This window comes from Hippocampus zosterae, chromosome 5, assembly GCF_025434085.1.
Source record: "Hippocampus zosterae strain Florida chromosome 5, ASM2543408v3, whole genome shotgun sequence".
NCBI lineage: Eukaryota > Metazoa > Chordata > Actinopteri > Syngnathiformes > Syngnathidae > Hippocampus > Hippocampus zosterae.
Window position 1 is genome coordinate 12,668,321 of NC_067455.1, and position 9,574 is coordinate 12,677,894.

At 42.5% G+C, this 9,574-nt stretch overlaps 2 protein-coding genes across 2 annotated transcripts in view; one reads left to right on the top strand and one right to left on the bottom strand.

The window, feature by feature from the left end:
- Window positions 1-9,574, bottom strand: part of aplp1 (amyloid beta (A4) precursor-like protein 1) — a 37,452-nt gene that overhangs the window by 14,923 nt on the left and 12,955 nt on the right. The gene's annotated exons all lie outside the window — the stretch shown is intronic.
- Window positions 1-9,574, top strand: part of st14 (ST14 transmembrane serine protease matriptase) — a 51,696-nt gene that overhangs the window by 7,935 nt on the left and 34,187 nt on the right. The window lies entirely within an intron of this gene.

The window sequence follows — 9,574 nt, forward strand, 5'->3', positions numbered from 1 at the left end:
ATTTAAAAGAAAAGGTGTACGCAAATAATCCTCATACCCTGAACGAACTCAAACAGAACATCACCAACACTATCCGAAGCATCACCTTAGCAGAGCTGCAGTCAGTATCAGCCAACATCCTGTGCCGTGCTCAAAAATGTATAGATGTCAATGGGGGACACTTCCAGCATCTCTTGTAACCTGTAAGTAATAAAAACAGGTTTTGGAAAGACTTGGGTCACTTGTAACATTCACGTAATTAAATACATGTTTTGAAAAAAAGTAAAAAAATATTTTAATTTAAAAAAAAATCCGGGCTACTTTTAAGTGGGCCACCCTTTGTATAAACAAGTGATTTTTGGACTTCCACCATTAGGGTGAAGGGAAAATAAAAAGAGCTGCAGCTGCCTTTCAGCAACGTAGGCTATTTAACTAGACAAACAGTCACACATATAAATACAAAATGAAAGCACTCACAAAGAGCACGCAGCTGGTAACGACTCCTAACCTCAATCACAAAGCCACGCCTTTTGAAAGCACAAGTCAATGCACGAATACTGCTGTATGCTATTTTTCAATGTCATAAAAAGTAACCCAACAATATGTGGTGTTTTTTTACATTTTTTTATGAGGGTACACAAATGCATTGATGGCATTTCAATCAGGAACACTGATTTTATATCGAAGCGAATTGAGTGACAAGCAATTGAATTTTGTTTTACTTTGGTTTGGTTTGTTTATTGAACATAAAACATATACAGTAATAATTTGACAGAAAATCATATTGTGACATGAGCTTGCATGCTGGGAATAACGAAGGGAAAAAAGCCTCTTTCTGTCCCCCGCTGTGATACGCTTGCTTTCTTTGTCACGTGGTCTTTCCAACTATCTTGCCTTTTAAAATAACTCAGCTCGACTGCCAATAAAAAAAGCTTCTTGGAACTTGGAAGCCCTTGCTTCTGTCTTCATCTTGGCATGAGGCTTCTCTCACGCCGGCTCTCATGCAAGTAGCTGCTCATCACATCAGGTTTCTGAGGGCTGGGAAGCCAAATTAGAAAGTGAAATAAGTGCTTGTTTGACTTTTATTGACTATGTTGGATGGCTTCGGGTCGTAGTTGCTTAAGGAATGCATTTGCTGAGGTTGCTGTCCTGTGAAGCTGCTGAGCTGACGTCTGAGCAAGCCTTTCTTCTTGATGCGGGGGAAGGTCAGCGCCATATAGAAAAAAAAAACAGTACTTCCGGATATTTGAGAAGATAACCTCGGCCAAGCTCTCTCATTTTGCCTACTCTCCACTTGTGCACTTGCAGAAAATCAATGCACAATGACTGCAACTGAATCACCGCACTCCCGCCTCCAATCAATAGGAGTCCATAAGGAACGCGAGTCTCCCTGCCTCCGTGAGAGCAAGGCTGTAGACCAGCCTGATATGGGATCAGATTAGATGTCCCTCTCATGATGAACCCCGTTAAGCAAGAACTGCTTTTAAGATGCTCACTTTTGTTTATTTTTCCCCCAGCTTGTCCCAAAGCAGCACCAGCCATGTAAAAAGCCTCCTGCTGATTTGTGACCCAGTTCGTTGTGAAATCACATGCATCTCCACATGCTGGTAAGCAAGGGCCGTGCAACAGGCAAGCACAAAAACATAATTTAGACAGAAAGCTCTGCAACAACACCATCCATAAGTTCTGCAGGTGTTTCATTACTTCTGCCAAGGAGCAGATGTTTGCATCTACCCGTTCGTGCTGCAAATTTCTTGTTCCAGTTCGTGATATGCAGGGTACAAACAAGTGTTACGCCTTCCAAAAGAGCGCGCTGTTGTACAGAATGGATTTTATAGAAACAAACATTCGTAGTAGTAATCCAGATCAGGGTTGACCAATTGAATGCACTTTCAACAAACTGTCAACGGTTCTTGTGAAGAAAGAAAATGAAGTACCGTATTTTCGACACTAAAAGGTTCACTGGATTATGAGGCACACCTTAAATGAATGGCCTATTTTGTCTTTTTTTTTTTCATTTATTGGACAGTCCGCATTATAATATGCAATCTACAATGCATCCACTAGATGGAGCTACGCTCAAGGAAATGCCAACACAACATGACACTACACTACACCCCGATTTCTATAGCGATGATCAGATGTCAGTAAAACGTATTTAATAAAGCAGCGACGCAGTTCACTGAACCAACAGCAAGTTGTAACATTGACTCGTTAACGCAGAACTCTCTTGCCGCTGCTCTATTTCCGTGTCCAACTGCGAAACCTGATCACCTTAATTTTGAACTCTGCGTTGGAAGCATGTCTCGAGCAAGGAGCCATTTTGGGGACGACATGTTACCGTAATGACCATACACAAGGCATATCAGATTTTAAGGCGCGCTGTGAGCTTTTAAGAAAATGGAAGCGTTTTAGTGCGCAAAATACGGTAATTTGTGTACTTTTCGGTTGCTCATCTGTTCACATGGTTGCAATGCAGTATGCAATGATAAACGTCTTCTGTCATAAGGTCATGAATCATTATATTTAAGTGTGTTTATCTTACCCATAGTTTGCTAAATGTGTGTTTTAATGACTGTCACAGTCATTTTTGTGCAAAGCAATAACATCCCAGTAGTTGAAGGAGGCCCCAAATAACTTAAAATGCCACAAAATCTGTAATGCCTGACAGGATCGCCACGTCAACTTGGTTACTCACACTATTTAGGTTTCATCAATATGATGGTGCTAGACATGTTGTTGTTGTTTTTTTTTTTTTTACACACTAGAGATTGGATCAACATCCCTTCTGCTGGTTGCAACCAATAGCTTACTCCATTTTGCCTCCTTTCCACACAATTTTCACTATTCTTAACGAACAATAAATGGACCCATCCGTTATTACCATTCCAGGTTTAAAGGGGAAAAAAAACCTCATTACCGGCACATTTTTGGCAGGCCAAGACTGTTAACATCAAACCAGTTTTCATCTGGAGGCAATCCTTTGCAAGTTGCATTTCAGATCTAAGTAAAGTCAGACTTTTGTGAAACCAAATTTCCCAAATAACGTGGTAGTAGGTTTTCAGCACAGTTTGTGCGTCTGTGTCAAGACACAGTGAGGCAGAGTGCGGCTGTACCCTGCGTTGGTTACGCCGAGCGAGTCCCACATGCCATCTCGTGGTGATGATGAGAGTGAATTGTGCCAGCGGGGTGACACAAGAGTGCTGCATCATTAATAAGAGCTGCTGATAGAAAAGAGGAGCGATGCATTGACTTTCTGCCTCGCTCCGCTGTGCTGTATGTTCTTCGCCTTTGTTTGCTCCAAAGGTTTTTCATTTCGAATGACGGCACTGCTACATAATTGGGTGTGTGCTTCACAGTCTCCACGGCAGGAAGCATCACGAACAAACAAAATGTTCCCACGGGGACAATAAGGCACTAAACCACAGACGTTGTACTACGGATGTGTGGCTATGATGATGTTTAATTGGAGCTGCACTTAAACATGGGTTAGAAGAATAATAAAATCCAAGAGCAGATTGTTTCAGGAGAAAAGCAACGACAACGACAACGAGACATGTTTGAGTTCAGGCCAAAGCAGTAGATTTTTCTTTTTTTTTTTTCCTCTGGCATCACCCCCCCTGATCAAATTAAATTTGCAGCACCTGTTCCACCCTTCTGTTGCAGCATGACTTCATCCTCTTTAATGATGCAATCGCTTTGCCCTGGCAGGCAAGCCAGGGCAGGAGAGGCGGAGCGGAAAAGCCCACCCATCATTTGTCACCTCTTACAATCTGCTTCCTTCCTTCCACCATCCCATGAATGCGCAATCGGCACACAATCGCCCTGTTGTCTTGCTAAATGTTACACGTATTTTTGTTTGACTGAGACACAGATAACACAAAACAATTCATACAATGCATTTGCATTCAAATCTTTGATGCTGTGCCTCAAGGAATATACACAGCGATTTACCCCCCTCCCCCTCCATCGCGGGCGTTGCGTTATATAACGCTCCTCCGGCAAGTGAAATCCATCCATCATCACTTCTCTGAACCACTTCTTCAAATAATCTCCAGGCATGTTTTTACAACATGTATGGCACATTTTAAAAGGCCATTAAACACTCTTTTAAAATAATCAAAACACATTCAAAAACCTATAACATTGAGACTAAACAAGAGCAATGGCTAAACACAAAAATATTCAGGTTGTACCCTGCCTAGGGCCCGAAGTCAACAGGGAATTGCACGCTCACGACCCCAGCGACTATAAGCGGTTCAGATAATGGTTGGATGGATCTCTCAATAAATAATATACTCATGTCGGGTCTGACCAATAGAATCAATTTTCACAAAGCAGCACAGTGGCCTCGTGTTGAAAACATTGGCAGTTGAGATTTCCAGGGTTTAGATTCTGGTCTCCTTTGTAGTTCACCACATTTCAAAAACATGCATGTGAGATTCATTGAAGACTCAAAATTGTCCATACTGTAAATGTGGATTTGAGTGAATGTATTTCTTTTTTCTCTGTACGTGCTCTGCAATTCGGCTTACTACCAGTGTACCCTCGCTCTTGCTTGAAGTCAGCCGAGATGGACTCAAGCTCAACCTGGACCAGGAAAAGCACTTTATAAACAGGATGGATGGTTCTACAAGAAATTTGAATAACATATTGGTAAAATCACATCAATTACCAAATTGGTTAAAATCATTAATCCATGATCCATTGGTCCGTCCCAATTTATCATACTTATTTTCATGCAAACTGACATTTCTCCATTTCACAGTGAATATCGGCTGCTGTTGCCTGACTTGTATGCATGCAGCGTGGGTTCAGTTCTCACTCACTCAGCGGCGGTGTGAATGTGAGTAAGAAAGGTTGACAGTGTTCATATGTGCCCTGTGCGTCACTATCAAGGCTGGGATAGGCTCCAACTCCCCGTGACCTCCAACAGGGGAAGCGGCGTCGAACACGGACGGATGGAGAATGCATAATGACCGGTGCTTGTTAAATCTATCCACCGAGTCCTCCTCTATATAAAATGACATCATGTCGTGACTGAAAACTGCCATTAATTGCCACTTGTGTATGGAGGACACATTTACATAGAATCAGATGGATGATTAAGCTGCGCTTGAATGAAACGGGCACACATGCACAAAGGTTCTAATGTCTTTGTGCTCCCCAGCATCACAGACAGCCTGAGTGGTGGGTGTTCCTGATTTCAACATGCCTCCTTCAATTTTTCTTTATATTCCCCGTTTCTCGTCTTCTCCCATGATGGCCGAGTTCCGCCCATGCAGTCTGTATTTTAATATCGCTCCATCTTTAAAGCTTTGAGACAATATTTGACACGCAGGAGCTTCCACCTCAACACTCCCACCTCCCCGCTCCCTCGGACTGTGCTAAATGACCCGAGAGATTTGTGAGCTTTCATCACTGTAATCATGTTAGTTAATTATTCATAGAGTCCATCAGACGTCTTCCTGGTGCGGTATGCATTTACTAGAGAGGGGTAACATTAGTCTGAGGGCCTCTCATTGAGCGGGAGGGGACAAAGGAGGAAGGAGCTCTGCACACTGAAACTCATTATTATCCATCTTTGACTGAAGACTAATTGAATACATTCATTTTCTATTCAGAGAGTGAACGGAACATGACGCATTGTGTTCCACATATTGTGCCACTGAATACTCATTTGGCAATTTATCACAAACTGGACAACATTTAGAGTACAATAAAACCTCGAAAGTCAAACTCGATACGGCCCAGCCTCCACCTCTCATACCAAATAACGTAAACCCATTCATGAAGGTAATACAGTGATCCCTCGCTCTAACGCGCTTCACTTTCCGCGGCTTCATTGTTTCACTGATTTTTTTAGTGTTTTTTTTTAAATGCCTTTAAAAAGTGAAATGCGTTCGGCATCCTGATTGGCTAAGGCACTGACTGATGTGAACAGTCTCCGCACCTCGTCTTTGTACCGCTTACCAATTTCACCTTTGCAAATTTTTGGTCTTTGGTTTCATTGTATCAGTGGCGGATGCTGGTCTGTCAAGGAGGGGAAGCTCAATTTTGGCCTACATCATAAAGTGTGTCAGTTTATTTATCCGTGAATCCTACTCTCTGTTCCTTTTCAACAAAATGAAAAGTATGCAATCACCATAAGATCGGTGATTGGCTCATTTTGCTGTCAATCAAAATAGATTCAGCCTCAGAGAGATCATCCAATCATCATGAAGAAAAGCTGAGCTTCTGCACGCCCACTGTGAATAGACTCCCAGAGACACTCATCGTCCAATGGGAGGAACAAAACCAGCATATATCCAATGACTCGTCTCGTTTCAATGCATTGGTACAACTTAACGGAACTCCCTCGACGCCCAGCGTCCGCGCGGTCGATGCTCAGCGTCCACACGGTTTAAAGCACAGTGAAGCTGCAGGAATGAATGAGAAGAGAGTCGCGTCGTAACCAGAAATAAGAAGCTGATTCGGAACAAAAGTTGAGTGCGTTGTAATGCATATTTAGTCAGTGACATATCCACACAATTGTATGTACACACATATATTTAATCACTTACTTTTTGACATTTTAGGGGAATCCGAGCTTCCCATGCAGTCTTAGAGCAAGCAATTGCCTCTGCATTGTATACATAGTTTAGTAGAACTGTAAAAAATAAAGCTGACTATCAAGTACCAAGTCCAACTTTATTTAAATAAATCCTACTTCATGGATTTCACTTATCACTGGTTCTTTTTGGAACATAACCCTTGCGATGAACGAGGGACTACTGTATACCTTTACTAACTGGATAAGCATGTTTGAAATATCATTTTTATTGATTCATTTCGCGTGGTGGGTGAGCTGGGGCCTGTCCCATCTGATGGTGCGAGCTGTGTTGCTACGCCACTGATTGTACTGTGTAAATTACAATGGACTCTATGCCCGCAGGCAGCCTTCGGCAAATCAGCTTTATTCATAGAGCACATTTCATACACAAGGCAACTCGATGTGCTTCACACAAACAGACGCAACACCTAAAAGCAGCACTTTCCAGTTCAGCATATGGTGACGCGCTTACTTCCATTTGGGGTGGTAACACATAGCGGCGACATGGGAAACGAGCTAAATCTCTAAACCGAGTTGACGCTGTATGTTGCAGTACTGGCTGCACTATACCTGTTGAATAACCCCATGTGATCACATATTTGATGATAGATTTTTTTTCAGTCAGATGGCGCCCTTGGATGCTTGCAATATATGGACGGCAACCACCGTTAGGCTACCTGACTTTCTACCCCAAATGCTTCATGCGTTGCCTTAGGTAAGGTCCATTCTGATTCTTTGGTTATCGTCATTAGTGGTACCCTGTGGTGGTATCACAAAATATAACAAACAAACAAAGATTGATTTGGACTTTTAGCTTAGTTTTGAAGCTTTGGATTCACCACTGTACGTTCTTTGATTAATGCAATGCCAAGCATTTTAGCATTTAGTGGCAAAATATGTACTGCCATGATAGTGTTCTGTAATTCCAGCCTCATCGGGCCACATTACAACAGTCCAGGCTCCAGCTGAGCCCAGTGGGAACAGATGGCCCCATAATCGCGTAGGTTCAGGTGGGTTTTCAAACAGCAGCCAAAACTTGCTCCTGACATTTGATTCGCTGCAAATAGTGCTGGGAGTAATTCACGATAGAATGATATGGCAGTATTTTACTGTAATTCGTGATAATTATTATATTGGAAGGTAAACTTCATTCTTCATGCAAAATAATTAATACATACAGTGGAAGTATTTGTTGTTATCCAGCCATCCATTTTGTGTCGCACTTCTTATGGCTACTGGTCTATAAATCACTCAATGTTTGAATGTAAACCCAGTAGGGCTTTGAGGTCTGGAGACTTGGATCAAGTGGTGGGACCCAGAATTCCAAGCAAACATGGTGAAGCTGCATTTAGCTGTTATGCTGCAAGGAAAGACAAGAAATTGTCATTGGAAGGAGGAGTAAATTGAGACAACCCATACGAGGACGGGAAAAAAATGCAAACTCCACAGAGTAGAAGCTGAGGTGAGAGTCAAACCCACGGCCTCTTGCTTGTGAGACCGCTGTGCAAGACCCCGCCCTGTCCAACATGCTGCCCTTGATAAGTTATTAATAGAAGTCACTTCATTATATATCAAGAGAAAAAAGTAATACAACGTGTGTTTTCAGTGGATGTATTAATGCAGTGTTTTGGTAGGATGGGTGAGAATGCCAACAGTCACACAATATTATGCATGTAGTATTTGTTTACGATGCACAACACAGGTGGACATTAAAATAACAACACATCCCACTTGACTTTGGTTGAGAGGCAGACTACACTCCAGTCTAGTTGCCAGCCAGAAATAAATGGTTTATTTTTTTCCTTTCCAGCTAATTTGAAAACATGTGATTCCACTAAGAAAAATGCTCGACAAAAGTACAACCCTTAATGCATGGATTTGGTTCATTTAAGAGGTCAACAATTTAACTGAGCCAACAATCTGCATGGCTCGGCTGGCCATCATTCATTTTGCCATCTCTCTCATGCAGGCAAGGTGACCTCGGCAAAATATTCATGGCGTGGATGCCCATACAGCCAAATAGTGTCAAACGTTAGCAACATGTCGATAAATCACCTTGCAACGTATACATGGCCACCCTATTTTAAACTTGTGACTCTATTTTTGCATCCTTGTTGTTAGTCTACGTCAGTGGTCTGTAACCTGGGTTCAATCGAACCCTAGGGGTTTGGTGGATCGGTCTCAGGGGTTCGACAGAGCCTCTGCCATGCAGGGTGAGACACATCCGACTCAACATGTCAATTATAATCAAACCTCGGTTTTCGAACGTCTCTGTTATCGACCAAATCGGTTTTCGACAAAAAATTTCTAGCTTTTTATGCCTCATATTGTGACCGAAAATCAGTTCGCGACCAAACTGAGCGCACTTGAATGCACCACTTGACTCCTTTTGCCTTCCTTACACGAGGTCCCTCTCTCTCTCTCTCTCTCTCTGGAATGACCTCCCACTGAACATTCGGCAAGCCTCCTCGCTGCCCATCTTCAAAACCCTCCTCAAAACTCACTTGTATTCTTTGGCATTCGACTCAGCATGACTTAGATTTGTTCTTGGTTTTACTGTTTGGTGCTTTCTACCGCCTTTATTACCGATTTGTCTTGATGTTTATTGTGCATGTTAAATCGCTCCATGTACAGCACTTAGTATGCAGCGATGGCTGTTTGAAAGTGCTCTATAAATACTCTTGACTTGACTTGAGGAAGTGACGCTTCCTCGTGTAGCGTTCCATTGTGAGCAGACATGTTCAATTCTTAAATTTTTTTTAAAGAGCGTGGTTTCGGTTTTCGAACAGCCTTCTGGAATGGATTATGTTCAAACACTGAGGTATGACTGTAGTTTTAACATGCCTGCATGGTCATCACTGGCTGCAGTTGATCAAATGACGTTGCTTGTCCAATCAGTGCTCTGGGAAATTTAGTTCGCTCAGTAGTCAATGTACGACAGCCATGTCCAAAGTCCGGCCCGCGGGCCAAATTCCGGCCCGCGGTCGAATTTCATCCGGCCCT